This window comes from Gobio gobio (assembly GCF_949357685.1).
Source record: "Gobio gobio genome assembly, chromosome: 15".
In the NCBI taxonomy this organism is placed as follows: domain Eukaryota; kingdom Metazoa; phylum Chordata; class Actinopteri; order Cypriniformes; family Gobionidae; genus Gobio; species Gobio gobio.
In genome coordinates this window covers 16428215-16441325 of record NC_137108.1, presented here as the reverse complement: position 1 = coordinate 16441325, position 13111 = coordinate 16428215, and the positions used below count along the sequence as shown (strand labels likewise).

At 39.5% G+C, this 13111-nt stretch overlaps 1 protein-coding gene across 3 annotated transcripts in view; it reads right to left on the bottom strand.

The window, feature by feature from the left end:
• Positions 1-13111, bottom strand: part of LOC307138280 (putative ferric-chelate reductase 1) — a 30032-nt gene that overhangs the window by 15704 nt on the left and 1217 nt on the right. The gene's annotated exons all lie outside the window — the stretch shown is intronic.

Here is a 13111-nt window from a genome sequence, read left to right as displayed (position 1 = left end):
GAAGCTCTCTACGCACTGTTCTTGAACTAATCTAAAGGCCACATGAAGTTTGGAGGTAGTTATTGACAGAAAGTTGGCAACTTCTGCACACAGTGCACCTCAGTACGGCTGACCCCGCTCTATGATTTTTACGTGGCCTACCACTTCGTGACTGAGTTGCTGTTGTTCCCAATTGCTTCCACTTTGTTATAATACCATAAAACGCACGAGGAGTCTCTGAGAGTTGTGGCAATGGAGATTCAGGAGCTTTAAAAAAGCAAATAAAACCCTGAAGGAAGAGGTCGGAGAGTGCAAACGTTACAGCTGGAAATGGACATTAAATCTACATGGTGTGAGAGAGAAAGATGGTGAGGATGTTCAGTTGTTATCGATGTTTAGGAGTGTGGAGCAACTTAGTGCCTGGTATCAGTGATGACCGTGGGGATGCCGTGGACATTGCACATCGTCTTGGCCCGCAAAGAAGGGATGGTTCCCACAGATCCATCATCATTCTGTTTTTGCTACACCATTTGGCTAGCTGCCAGAGGCTGTAAATTTCTTCTTGACAACAAGTGGAGATTCACGGAAGCCCTTTCACCAGAAGATAGGGTTGCCAGATAAAAACTTGTAAAAAAAAAAGCTCGGAATCAGGGCAAAAAGGATTGTTCGCCTTAATCGACGGGAAAAGATTCAGTTACGCTGATAGACCCGGGGTCCGTTCTTTGTACCTCGCTTAATACATCTGAGATGATTTGACAGATCCCAGATCTTCTAATCATTATAACTGCATGATCTTTGTCTAATTTTGGTTCTTCAAACGAATTTGCGGATTGGATTAAAATATCCAGATTAAATTGTCTTAGATTACTGCGCGTTCCTGTGTTCCCTGAAGAGGGCAGATGCATCAATCCTCGAAACCACGATCAGCAATGCAGCGATTGGCTGGCGGCAAGACAGCGACGTAATGACATTATATAATTAAAAAGACACCTAAATTCTGGACCTTATAAGGAAACACCATAAACGTTATAATAGATCAATTAAATTTCTATTATTAGCTCAGTTTTCCTCTGTTTTTAATCTAAATCGTGTCTCTCTTTGTCCCAACACTACTGTTGAAGATGTGTGGTGGTTTTAACGCTGCTTGCCAAGCAGCAGTAGACACTGTAGCCCCCGTAAAAACCAGGCTGTCCAAACCGAGACCTGATCCTTGGTTGAACGATGTTACCCGCGCTGCCAGACGCGAGTGCAGAAGGGCGGAAAGAAAATGGAAGAGGGATAAATTCGAAGTGTCTTTTCAGATACTTAGAGAGAGTTGGCGTTCTTATCAAAAAAATTGTAAAAGCTGAAAAGACCAAGCATGTTTCTAACATTATTTCTTCTAATGGTCACAATCCCCAAGTTCTTTTTAATACTCTCAAAACTGTTCTTAATGTCCCACAACTCCAGTGCCTGGAGAACCCATCAAAAGTGTGTGAGTGTCACGGATTTCTACTGACGAGGCAAGTTGTTGGACCCAAGTGCAGTTTAATCAAAAATATAAAAACATAAAACAAAGACTTGGCAATACTCAAAACAAAGACTTGACATGGCTAAACATAAACCTCACCTACACAGCAGGTAACGACATCATAACAGACAAGGACACACGGCAAACATGAGGGCTTAAATACACAGACTGAATGACAAGACAAGTGACACCTGTGAACAGTGATGAGACAATTAGCCAATGACATGACACAACACAACACATGAGGGCATAGGAATCACATGACAATGAAACACATGACAAAACCAGGAAACTGAAAGGACAAGACAAACTTAGAAACATGACAGTAAACGTGATGAACTAAACACATGAAAAATGAACCAACACCAAAACACCATGTGACAGTGAGGAGTTTCTTCACTTTTTTATTCACATGGTGGAGAGCATTAGGGCCCTTATCGGTCCACATTTGTATGACCCTGGCAGTTCTGTAACCTGTTCTGCTGTTTTGAACCAGTTTGAGCCTGTTAGCTTGCCTTTTTTAGAAAAGATTATCGGTTAAATGAAGATCACTGGCTCCCCAAATGATGTGATTCCCCCTCATCTTTTTAAAGAGGTTCTTCCTACAGTGGCGCCCTGCATACTTGATATTGTTAATGTCAGCTTAATTACTGGAGTTGTACCTATGAGTTTTAAACATGCAGTTGTTCAACCCTTGCTAAAGAAACCTGGTCTGGACCAACTTGAGCTCTCTAATTATCGGCCTATTTCTAAGCTTCCCCTGCTTTCCAAAATTATGGAGAAAGTTGTTTATCTGCAGCTGAGCACATTTTTGAATGAATATGGTATAACTGAAATTTTCCAGTCTGGGTTTAAGTCAGCCCACAGCACTGAGACAGCTCTGCTGAGGGTTTTTAATGAAATTCTTCTGGCTTCAGGCTCTGGTGATACTGTTGCTCTGCTGCTACTGGACCTTACGGCTGCATTCGATACAGTCGACCACAAAATTTTATTGTATCGACTGGAGAACTGTGTGGGCATTAAGGGGTTGGCCTTGGCCTGGATTATGTCCTATTTGCAAGACAGAAGTTTTTCAGTTCAGGTCAGTGATGCTGTGTCCTCTTCAGCTCCTCTGTCGTGCGGAGTTCCTTAAGGGTCTGTCCTTGGGCCGCTGCTCTTTTCAATGTACCTGCTGCCTCTTGGGTCAATCCTTAGAAGTCACAATGTTTCGTTCCATTTTTATGCCAACGACCAGTGTTGGGAATAACGGCGTTATAGATAAACGGCGTTACTAACGGAATTATTTTTTTCAGTAACGAATAATCAAACGAATTACTGTTTCTTCTGTTACAACGCCGTTAGCGTTACTGAGAAAAAAAAATGCGGCGTTACTATAATTGAGCTCACTGAAGCGTTTTTCATCCCAACAGGCTCTCTGTCAGTCGGACCTGCAACGTGTGTGTGTGTGTGTGTGTGTGTGTGTGCGTGTGCGCGCGCGCCAGCCGTTGGGGGTGGCAAGCGATGGCAAGTCCAACGACTTCAAAGGTAGTTTTCGCAAACTGGAAGTATAAGCGCTACTTTTCCCTCGTTGAGGTGAAAGGTAAGACTGTTTATGTAACCTGCAGCTTATGCCCAGGAAGAAAGAGTCTCTCCCCGTCGGTGGCCAGTAATTCTAATCTAATAAAGCCTCACATCATCACAGCCACAACATTAGTGGCTAAAAACCCAGGTGATAACGTGAGCTCCACTACCAGAGGAGTAGTAAAGAAGTACTGATACTATTTACACAATATTTACACTATAGTAGTGATACTACTGATAGGCCTAATATTTACAATAATATATTGAATTTGATAGGTGTCTCTCACATTGTCCCTCAGCAACATTACAATAGTGTACATTTAATGTACAATGTTTTATAATAGCAATTTATTCTATTTAGTGTCCAATTCATTAATTTAACATATTTAAAATTGGGAGCATCCAAGTTATTTGACATATTTGAACATTTGAAAAAAAATAAAAAAATAACACAGTAGTTACTTTCCCGGGTAATTAGTTACTTTTATAATGACGTAACTCAGTTACTAACTCAGTTACTATTTGTAAGAAGTAACTAGTAACTATAACTAATTACTTTTTTAAAGTAACGTGCCCAACACTGCCAACGACTGCCAAATATATGTGCCGCTAAGTCAGTCAAAAACCCTTTTAGAGTGTCTGAATGAAGTGAGAGCATGGATGGCTATGAATTTTTTGTTTTTAAATGAGAGCAAAACTGAGTTTGTGTTATTTGCTCCTAGTGACTCAGCTGCTGCGGTTCCTGTTGACCTGGGTTATCTAGCCCGAGCCATTAGCCCTGTGGTTACAAACGTGGGAGTCAAGTTGGACGGTCGTTTAAAACTTGATGCACAGATTAGTGCAGTGGTGAAGACCAGCTTCTTCCAGCTGAGGCAACTAGCCAAAGTAAAACCGTTTTTATCTCGACATGATTATGAAATTGTAATCCATGCTTTTAATCACCACTCGTTTAGATTATTGCAATGCACTTTACACTGGTCTTTGCAAATCACTTATGGCAAGATTAAAACTAGTCCAAAAATGCAGCTGCTCGTCTTTTAACTGGAACTCGAAAATTTGACCATATCTCACCCATCCTCCAATCCCTCCACTGGCTCCCTGTGCATTTTCGCACTGATTTTAAAAATCTTTTATTTGTTTTTAAATGTCTGCATGGCCTGGCCCCCCAGTACCTGTCTGATCTGCTTGTGCCCTACACCCCCTTACGTTCACTCCGGTCGGCTGACCAGGCTCTGCTGGTCGTCCCCAAGACCAAACGTAAATTCAGAGGTGACCGTGCGTTTGCCTCTGTAACGTACTGCTCCGAGACAGAGGTTGAGAATCCAAATGCAGCTTTATTTGTAAGGGGTAATCCACAATCGTAGTCAAAAACAGGCAACAGGTCATACACAGGCAAGCAGTCCAAACAGGCAAACAAGGCAGGAGAGACAGGCAAACGGGTAATCCATGGAAACCGGTAAGAAATCCAAAACCAGAGACATGAAACCAGGGAAACGCTCAGAAATGCAGTTTACAACAAAACAAGACTTCGCAGTTGATGATAGAGTGAACATGGTTTATATAGGCTGGGGTAATGGGGTAATGAGGTGATGAGACACAGGTGCAAACAATGAATGATGATGAGTCCGGGCACAGGATTATGGGTAATGTAGTTTGTGATGGAGTGACAGTCCGGGGTGGAGTGCCCTCAGGTGGTAATCAGGGGCACTCTCACTTGTGATTGTGACAGCCATGGCAGCTCCGAGACTCTGGAATGAGCTGCCTCTGCACATCAGACTGACTGAGTCTCTTCCTGTTTTTAAATCCCGTCTAAAAAAACTCATTTTCTTTGGCTTTTAACTCAGTCTGAGGGTTGACTTTTTAGTTTTATATTACTGTTGTATTTACTTTTATTGCTATTGATTGTTTTATTATTTTTTGTTGCGCCTTTGTTGTATGATATTGTTTATTTATAGATTGTGTTCTGGGGTCCGTTCTTCGTACCTCGCTTAATACATCTGAGATGATTTGACAGATCCCAGATCGTTTCATCGTGATAACTGATGTCTGGCTAATTTGGTTCTTCAAACTAATTTGCGGATTGGATTCAAATATCTGGATTAAATGATCTAAGATCACTGCGCGTTCTTGTTTCTCTTCTTTCACTATTGTAAGTTAATGTTGTTAAATAGAGTCAAAGTAGCCTAATGTGTAGCGTGTTTTTAACCTCATTATTGAAACGCAAAATAACAAATAAAGTCTCAAGCACCAAAATTTCATTTATTCATACATGGTTGCAACAACATTTAGTTCAAATGTTTTATTGGCTGAAATTTCCATGTTCAGTTATTATGCTTTCAAATGTTATGCCATCTATGTATCTTCCTGACAAACCTTCTAAGTTTATCATTTTTGAATAGAGGTTGATGATATTTAATATCCTTTGGTGTAGAAAATAAATAGTAATATATTTGAGCATGCAACATTATATCTATACGACTGAACCATAGGGCCTTTAAAATTAAGGTTACAAAAGAAGTTAATTAAGAATGAGAATATAGAAGGATATTGAGATATATTTAATACTTTTAGAGTTACAGGCACAATATGGGAAAAATAGCATTGATGGCACTCAGACAGGAATGTTCAAAAAAAATGTTTCAACATTATTTGTTGTTCAGAAAATGTGTGAACATTGAAAATGTGAACCAATTTACTCATGGAGCCACATTGAGATCCCTATATCTCTGTAAATTATTGGGCCTTAAAATATAAGAAACTAAAAGTATTTTTTTTTTTAAGAATTAGAATCTAAAAGGATATTGAGTTATCTTCAAAATGAGTTACAGGTGTGCAAACTTTGATCAAAAAACACAAGAAATGCTTTGTTCCAATTTTTGAACTGTCACCGTTGGCATTTAAAGCAACAAAGATAGCTAAAGTCAACCGATTTACCTAATAGACCTACCAATCTCAGTGTGAAAATAAAATAATGATGCTGCCATCTTTCTTTTTTCACACCCCTGTGAAAAATGTAATTCCGACCCCCACTGCAAAATATTGAAATACTCAGTAAATATGCATCCATCACATTTAATATTGTGTCTTTTTTCTTCATTTATGTTTGTCTTTCTTCAGAAACAAATTTAACAAAATCAAAAATTTGAGCCGGGAAAGTTTCTGATTGATTTTGACACAGAATGACCCAAGTGTTTGTCTGAGAAACTTTTATACACACACTTAACTGCCGATACTGAAATGACATACACTGTGTGGTACAGTACAAATATATTGAGAGTCCCTTATTTTCCTATAAAGAACTACGATTGTCCCTTATTTTATTTTCCAGAAGTTGGCAACCCTACGTGGTTATGATGCAATGGTTAGCCTATTTTTACAAAAACGGCTTCTAGGGCAATAGTGTAAGATACAAGGTAATGGAGCCTATTATACATTGTCGTGTTTCTTTAGAAATAAACAATGGACAAATGGAGTCTTTAAACGCCTCAGATGTAAAGTTATTCGCTGTCAAAGTGAGGCCAAAATGAATGGGAGTCAATGGAATGCTAACAGCAGGTACGCTATATGGAAGGTACGCTTTCCGGGTGTAGGATTACCCCCTTGGGTATACTAGGTCCTCGTCAGCGACTTCTGGAGAAGGAGGTACTTCGTCTACTGTGCTTCAGCACAGTGGACAGTGATGGAGCAATTCAACTTCTTTGATACTATCGACATCTAGTGGTTTCTACAAGAATTTCAGAAACATTCAGACTCTCTATCCATTTCAATGCTCATAACTGTTGTTGTCTTTTTTTCTTTACGGTTTTTGTCATGTGGTGCCCCTCAGATTGCATATCTGAATCACTAGATTGTATGCTAATAAGTAGAACTATGATTGTTCCTTAAAAATAATGAGTTGTCTTTGACACAATGCACATAAATATACAACCCCAAATCAGAAAAAGTTGGGACAGTATGGAAAGCGCAAAAAAAAAAAAAGAAGTGATTTCTAAATTTACTTTGACTTGTATTTCATTGCAGACAACATGAACACAAAATATTTAATGTTTTGTCTGGTCAACTTCATGTCATTTGTAAATATGCATCCTTTCCTGTCATTCAGACCTGCAACACATTTCAAAAAAAGTTGGGACAGGAGCCATTTAGGGCTAGTAATGAGGTAAAATGGTTAAATAATGATGTGATTTGAAACAGGTGATGTCAACAGGTGATTGTAATTATGATTTGGTACAAAAGCAGCATCCAAGAAAGGTCTAATCCTTTAGGAGCAAAGATGGGCCGAGGATCGCCAGTTTGCCAACAAATACGTGAGAAAATTATTGAAATGTTTAAAAACAATGTTCCTCAAAGAAAGATAGGAAGAGATTTGGATATTTCACATTCAGCAGTGCATAACATAATTTAAAGATTCAAGGAATCTGTAGGAATTTCAGTGCGTAAAGGACAAGGGCACAAGCCTAAGCTGAACAACTGTGATCTCCGATCCCTCAGGCGGCACTGCATCAAGAATCGTCATTCATCTATAAGCGATATCACCATATGGGCTCAGGACTACTTTGGCAAACCTTTGTCAAGTACCACAATACGTAGTTACATCCACAAATGCCAGTTAAAACTGTACTGTGCCAAAAGGAAGCCCTATGTTAACAGTGTCCAGAAGCGCCGTCGACTTCTCTGGGCTCGGAGGCATCTGGGATGGACCATCACACAGTGGAAACGTGTACTGTGGTCAGATGAATCAGTATTTGAGGTATTTTTTGGGAGGAATGGACGCCGTGTGCTCCGGACCAAAGAAGAAAAGGATCATCCAGACTGTTACCAGCAACAAGTCCAAAAGCCAGGGTCTGTCATGGTATGGGGTTGTGTCAGTGCCCTTGGCAAAGGTAACTTGCACTTCTGTGAAGGCACCATTAATGCTGAAAAGTACAGAGATTTTGGAGCATAATATGCTGCCTTCAAGAAGACATCTTTTCCAGGGACGTCCATGCATATTTCAACAAGACAATGCAAAACCACATTCTGCACACATTACAAAGTCCTGGCTGCGGAGGAAGAGGGTAAGGGTACTTGACTGGCCTGCCTGCAGTCCCGACCTGTCTCCAATAGAGAATGTGTGGCGCATTTTGAAGCGCAAAATGCGACAACGAAGACCCCGTACTGTTGCCCACCTTAAGACTTGTTTGCAGGAAGAATGGGACAAAATTACACCTGAAACACTTCATCACTTGGTGTCTTCAGTCCCTAAACATCTTTTAAGTGTTGTGAAAAGGAATGGCAACATTACAAAGTGGTAAATGCTTTACTGTCCCAACTTTTTTTTAAATGTGTTGCAGGTCTGAATGACAGGAAAGGATGCATATTTACAAATGACATGAAGTTGACCAGACAAAACATTAAATATTTTGTGTTCATATTGTCTGCAATGAAATACAAGTCAAAGTAAATTTAGAAATCACTTCTTTTTTTTTTTTTTGCGTTTTCCATACTGTCCCAACTTTTCTGATTTGGGGTTGTACTTCAAACAGATATGTATCTTAAAACTATACATAAATAATCCTTCCCTCCACTGGTTTTGAACATCATTATAATCTTCTCAAAATAACTTAATAACTTATAATTTAGGTTTTGAAGCCTAAATACAATTGCCAGAGGTAATAGCTAAATGTAGGCTATAAATGAACTACACCACAGTTGCATTACTTTAACATCTCCACCATTAAGCATCCGGCAACAATTTCAGTCTTTATTTTAAAAAAACATTTTCCCTGTCAGTTTGAGTTAGAATAGTTTGCAAGAGCACAATTATAAAGACAATAGGCTAATGTTGTGAAAGCGGACTAGTATGTGAGTTTATCCGTTTGGCATGCAGGACGTTTATATGTCCCCAACAACCGCTGTAGTCTTATTTAGCCAGTTTCAATAAATGCTTTAAAAAAAATCACAAGGGAGTATTATAATATATTTTATGTCGTAGAATAAAACATCAAAATATTTTGAGTTTGTGTTAACTACAGAGGCCCATTGCACAAAAGTAGAATTAAGACATCCAGGATAAATGACTGAGCTGAGCTCAATGAAGCCAAAACAAGTGCATCCAGGCTTAATTGGTTGCACAAAGACCAAGCCAGGATGAGCAGACACGGATTCATCAAGCCAGGTTAAACCAATCTTGGATAGGTGCGCGCTCACGGCTCACTCAAATAGACCCGCCGCCGATCACAGATTCACTGATTCACCATGGCAACTAGAGCGGCGTACTTTTCCCCGTTGGAGGCACAAATCCTCATGGAGGCATACGAGGAGGTAAAATACATAATTAAGAAGAAAGGCAACACCGACACAGTGATAAAGCAAAGAGAAAAAGCATGGCAAAGTATTGCAGACCTCCAGAATGCGAAAGTAGTGCACAATTACACACTCACCGCTCCGCTGAAACATCACAATTACAATCCAAATAGTTAATTCACATCTCCAAAAATGCAGTTGTACACTGATTATGAAACAGTTTAACTTTTAATTGAAATGGACAACAGATATGAGTGAAATTGTGTAAAGTAACCCCATCACACTGTATAAGGCTTTGATAAATTATTATCAAAGGCTTACATAATTACTACGCTTAGTAGTAGGCTACAGTTTAATCTTAGCCGTTGTACTCTGCTTCTTATGCTATCCACTGATTTTTTTTTTTTTTGGCCTCTTATGATGTTTGTGCTGTATACTGTGTGTAATACAAGCTTGCAGGGAGGCTACTGCATCCATTCATTTGTCTGTTCAGTTGATGTGTATGGATTTGTCCTGCATTTATTTCAGTGTGCAGACAAGCGGGGTGTGTTATATAATCTCTATATATTATATAATCTCTATCTTTGAATGTGTATTTATCCTTTTGTTGTATAATCCTTTTGTTGTATTGTTGAGTCACTGTGTGACTTCAGTTTCGAAAGGAGCTGATGGTTTACCTGCTTTGTTTTATCCTTATTCAATAAAGGAACCTAATGTTACACTTTGTGTTTTTATATTTATATGGAATGTGTATTTTATACGACCGAGTATTAGGGCCACACTGAGGAAGAAGGAAAAAGTCATACATTTATGAGGCTGGTTCTTTCTGCGGAAAAGATGCATATTCTTTTTACAGTCCTGATACTTATGACAATGTGACGCTGATGTGCCAAAAGATTAAGTATGTCCTTGTTTGTGAAACCATACTGAAGAACAATTCCACGAAATGCCCCACAGCTGTCATTTTAACAACCGTCCTCCTCTAAAACAACGGGTTACAATTTATGACTTAATTTATCGAAGTCTGTGACTTTTCTTTTTTTTCCTCTGTGGCCCTAATATTCTATCATGTTTATATATAGCCTTATAGTCTATAGGAAACCGTAAATTATCCAATGATAGCAACATCATCTAAAAATCATAATTTATCCAAAATGATTTTGAAATTATGATCACAAACGTTTAAATAATGACAGTGGGTCTAGTTATATGTGATAACAATGTATAGTGGGCAGTAGAATAACTATTGGTTTCCGTTTGTGGTGACTGCTGACTGACATAAGGGATGAGATTAAATAGATCCTGGAATTTAGCCTGGTCTGGAGCAGGCTAGCTCCACAGAATAAATCTCCATGGTAATTTATACCATAACATCCAACTGCCACCCTATCCAGCTTTAGTGCAACCGGATCACGGATAAATTGAGCCAGGATCACCAAGATATCCCGGCTTAATCCCTTATCCTAGTTTTGTGCAATAGGCCTCTGGTCTGGAGCAGGCTAGCTCCACAGAATAAATCTCCATGGTAATTTATACCATAACATCCAACTGCCACCCTATCCAGCTTTAGTGCAACCGGATCACGGATAAATTGAGCCAGGATCACCAAGATATCCCGGCTTAATCCCTTATCCTAGTTTTGTGCAATAGGCCTCTGACCTTATTTAAGCCATGTAACCAAAAATAAAAAATAAACCCATTGACAAACATACACCGATCAGGCATAACATTATGAACTGCCAGGTGAAGTGAATGACACTGATTATATCTTCATCATGGCACCTGCTAGTGGGTGGGATTAGGCATAAATTAGGCAGCGTAAGGATTTGAGCGAGTTTGACAAGGCCAAATTGTGATGGCTAGACGACTGGGTCAGAGCATCACCAAAATTGCAGCTCTTGTGGGGTGTTCCCGGTCTGCAGTGGTCAGTATCTATCAAAAGTGGTCTAGACAAGCTGTAGCTCAAATTGCTAAAGAAGTTAATGCTGGTTCTGATAGAAAGGTGTCAGAATACACAGTGCATCGCAGTTTGTTGCGTATGGGGCTGCATAGCCGCAAACCAGTCATGCTGACCCCTGTCCACCGCCGAAAGCGGCAACAGTGGGCATGTGAGCATCAAAACTGGACCACAGACAATGGAAGAAGGTGGCCTGGTCTGATGAATCACATTTCTTTTAAATCACGTGGATTTAAATGTGTGCCGGATGTGTGTGCGTCGCTTACCTGGGGAACACATGGCACCAGGATGCACTATGGGAAGAAGGCAAGCCGGCGGAGGCAGTGTGATGCTTTGGGCAATGTTCTGCTGGGAAACCTTGGGTCCTGCCATCCATGTGGATGTTACTTTGACACGTACCACCTACTTAAGCATTGCTGCAGACCATGTATGTACACCCTTTCATGGAAACAGTATTCCTTGGTGGCTGTGGCCTCTTTCAGCAGGATAATGCGCCCTGCCACAAAGCAAAAATGATTCAGGAATGGTTTGAGGAGCACAACAACGAGTTTGAGGTGTTGACTTGGTCTCCAAATTGAGCCCACATTATAGTGTAAAAAGAACTGGTGAGCTAACACAGCCTTGAGGAACACCAGTACTACAGTACTTTACTTGTGATAAACTTGTTTACTTTTACTCTCTGAGTTCTATTTGTTAAAAAGGAGTGATACCACTGTATAATTGTAGGATTTACATCTAACTGCTTTAACTTTTTAATTAAAACATGTGGTTGTATAGTATACTAAACTAAACTATACTAGTTTAGTATATAACTAAACTCAATAAAAAGTGCTCGTGCATAAGCATCTGAATCCTCCAGGTGATCTAAAACCAAATGCATCAAACTATTGATAGCATCACCTGTTCCTTTTCCTTTCTTATAAACAAACTGAAGTGGATCCAGGTGACTATGAACATTTTCTCTTAACATTTACACCATACATTTCTCAAAACATTTCATCACTATTGATGTAAGGGCAATTGGTCTAAAATCATTATTCTCAGCAGGACGGGCTATTTTTGGCTCAGGAATTATAATAGACTTTTCCCAAATTGCTGGGACTACCTTGGAGTCAATAGATCTTTGAAATATCGAGCACCATGCCGGAGATAATTCCTCTGCACAGTCTTTTAATAAAAAGGAAGAAATGCCATCAGGGCCAATGGATTTCTTTGGACACATTTGTTTAAATAACGATTGAACATAAGCGTGCATTTGGAATAAACGGTATTGTCCCTTGTTGGTGTGAATGGTATAGTTATCGTCATAGTTTTTAGTCTTGGTTGGAACGAGAGTAGAGATCCAGACCTTTGTTTGCTCATAAATCCAACATGCTATTCTAAAAACCCATAGGGAACTGACTAAGGAAACTCATGGCAAAATATAGCCTAAAGCTACACTGCAGATTTTCTTATTTCTCTCTTATCTAAAACACATATTTTTGAGGTCATGGAATCTATATTAGTGAACTGATGAGTTGAATCAGGTGTTTGATTAGGGAGACAATGTGCAGTGCTGGATGTACTCCAGGACTGGGAACCACTGAGATAAAAGCAATTTGGGTCAGAAAGGGTAAATTAACTATTAGCTGCAGTTCATCCTCCAAATCACTATACACAGATGATGGAGCTCTGTGAAAAAGAGGGAGGGACCAGCAGTATGTAGGGAGGAAAATGCAGAAGGCAGTAGATGTTGTTGAAAACTTTTGAAAAAATATATTTTTATTAAACCCATATTAACCCACTCCATATTAGACCATACGGATTAAGAATGGGATGTC